A 3,311-nucleotide genomic window follows, 5' to 3' on the forward strand; every position below is an offset into this window, starting at 1 on the left:
CTATGGAGTGTTTCAGCACTTACTGGGTTCAATGGTTAATCTGGTTCCACTTCCAAAGATGATCTTATTTTGATTCCCAGTATTCACACAGCATGACGCTCCATAGCACAAACTGACAAACTGAACCAAACCCCATTTGAAAAAAATGTCAATTTTACACTTGCTGTAAACAAAATGTAAACTCTCCTGTTAATGCTAGTTATTAGTGACACAGAGGTGTTTTTGTGTTGATGATCTGAATTTTTGCATTTTAAAAAAATATAATTTTCAGCGTCATTTTAACCATTTCATCTCACAAAGCTTTAAAATCTTTAGAAAACTGCAACATCATCCACATAAAACTGCTTCACACCTGACAACATTTACTGAAATGTGTTCCACTTTGTGCTGATTTAACAAACGCCAAACAGCAAACGTGATCAGGGTCACTTACTGGGTTCAATGGTTAAACTGGTTCCACTTCCAAAGAACAGTTTAGTCACACCTCCAGCATTCACACAACATGAAGCGCCATAACACAAACTCAGCAGCAATGAAACAAGCTTCATTTATAAATACCTCATCTTTACTTTGAGATATTTAATGAAATAACGCCTAATAGTCACATAAATATGTTGCTACTGTTATTTAAAAAATAAATGTCTGCTACAGATGTTTTGTAAATTAAATGCAGATTGTGAGATTCACTGTAGAGAAACTGAACACAATTTATTGATGATGCTTTGGATTAAACCATTGAACCATCTGATTGACTCTCCACACTGATGTATTTTATTATGAACACACTTTTTAAAATCTTCTGTTGTGATTTTTGTGTAGCTCAACTAAGATTTGTTTTTAAGTATATTAATAACATGTATCAGTACTTACTGGTTTCAATGGTTAAACTCGTTCCACTTCCAAAGAAGATCCTGTTTTGATTTCCAGTAGTCACACAACATGAAGCTCCATAGCATAAACTGAACCAAACTTCATTTAGAAAACTAAAAGATTAAATGTATTTTTAAATATGGGGTTTCAAATTTCAAAAACTATAATCATATACAGTTTGTTCTTTGCATAAAATCACCATTTTTCTATTCGATGCATTTACATGTACAATTTTCTGTATTCTTATAAAGGACTGAAACTATAGTTTGAACTGCTCTTTGCTCCATATAAATGCATATATGTTAAATGTATATAAATATTTAGTAATAATGATCTATATCAGTACTTACTGTGTTCAATAATTAATCTGCTTCCACTTCCAAAGAAGAGTTTAAACTGACTTGCACTTCCAGTAGTCACACAACATGAAGCTCCATGACACAAACTCACCAAACTACATTTAGAAAAATAACATTTTTAAATTTTGCTGACTGATAACATTACATGACACTATTATAATAAAAATGTAAAAATTCATATTTGTGGTGCAGTTCAGATACTGAACTTGGGTTTTGGTGATGACGCTCTTGACTTTGACTTGTTTGATGATGTATTTAATCCTGATTATCTGTTTCTGTTACAGTTGTCGCTGTAACTGTGTTCTTGCATTAGAGGCTCTTTTGCCTCCCTGTCATCTACATTAAACGAACCTCAGTGTGTTGTCAATGTGATCCGTTTTAAAACAGTTTCTACTTTCTGTTTGCTCCTATAGTTACATTTTTCCCACAGTCACAGAGTAAAGAGCTCAAACTTACTGTCGTGAACATGAAGTTTGGTGCCACGGCCAAAGATCAGCCTGTTAGCACCACTGGCCAGTGTCACACAGTGTGAGGCCTCAGTGCACAAACTCGACCGAGTGCAGCAAACTGAGCTGACTGACAAAACACATTCAAACTCTGTGTTCAACACCACTGGCAGCTACAGCAGAGCTTTACACTCACCCCGACTTCTCTGACCGCAGCAAAGTCAAATTGATCAGAAACACACACATGAAAGCAGCTATTTTAAATCAGTCAAACAAAAATGTGACTGCACTTTCAACTATCTCAGAAACAGTGTTTAAAATTCTTCTACAGGCAGCAGGATGAACGCAGCCCAGTGTTTACTTAAATCCTCAGTCAGCTGCTGTTTTGCACACAGTTTACTGTCTAATGCCCCACACAGATCCCGTTTACGTTCAGTATCAGCACTTACTAGCTTCAATGGTTAGTTTGGTTCCACTTCCAAAGAGAAGCTTGTATCCAGCATTCACACCACATGACGCTCCATGACACAAACTCTGTAGTGACAACCTGAACCAAACCCCATGTAGAAATTAATATTTTTAAACCTGACTGAAGACATGCGACTTCCACTCGCATAAGGAATCTGCTTCTGTAGACTGTGCTTTTATATCATGATAAAACTGTAAACGCTGATATTACAGTTACTGTTTGTGTTAGTGAGGAGCTGTCATCTGGCACCTGATTGCCTCTGTTGATTTGTCTGATTTCTATCGCTGCACTCTGGCAGGAGAGGCTCCTGTTCCTCACTGAGATCATTGTAAATTAACATCAGATCAACTCTTGGTCTGGATTTGTTGTCCATATCTACATACGCTGCTTTGAGTCTGATCCTTTCTACTGTGTCTGCTTGCTCCTGGACATTTCTTACACTCACATTTTCACCACAGAGTTAAAGAATTCAAACTTACTGTCGTGAACATGAAGTTTCATTCCATTCCCAAAGATCAGCTTGTTACCACCTGAGGCATATGTCACACAGTGTGAGGCCTCAGTGCATAAACCTGACTGACTCGGTTGCACCAACATCCATGTTAAATACACAGCGTTTTACTCAGTCTCTGAATTTTCTCCAGTTAGTTTCTTCTGAGGATTTAATGACTGCAAAGACTCTAACAGATCATTTCCATCAGTGGCTGTATCAAAACGTCCCGTCACCAACAAGCCCTGTGTCAGTAACAAGAGATAAAGGAAACGAGACCTACTGGACTGAACCACCAGCGAAGATCCAGAGCTGAAGAGGAGTCGCTCACGTCCACCAGCAAACACACAACATGAGAACACTAAACAAAAACACTACGCACGTCCACTCAGCCTTCAACTCCCATTCATCACATGTCCAGCACACATGTGGACACTTCACACACACACACTCATACTTCTCACTTTTTTCCATATGTGCTGTTTATTTTTAAATCACCTCATACACACACGTATGACCTAAATCGGCACTTACTGGGTTCAATGGTTAGTCTGGTTCCACTCCCAAAGATCAGCTTGTTCACACCAGTGCCAGATGTCACACAGTGTGAGGCCTCAGTGCACAAACCTGACTGACTTGGCTGCACTAATGTCCATGTTAAATACACAGTGTTTTAC

This window comes from Monopterus albus, unplaced genomic scaffold (assembly GCF_001952655.1).
Source record: "Monopterus albus unplaced genomic scaffold, M_albus_1.0 scaffold316.1, whole genome shotgun sequence".
NCBI classification, from domain to species: Eukaryota; Metazoa; Chordata; class Actinopteri; order Synbranchiformes; family Synbranchidae; genus Monopterus; species Monopterus albus.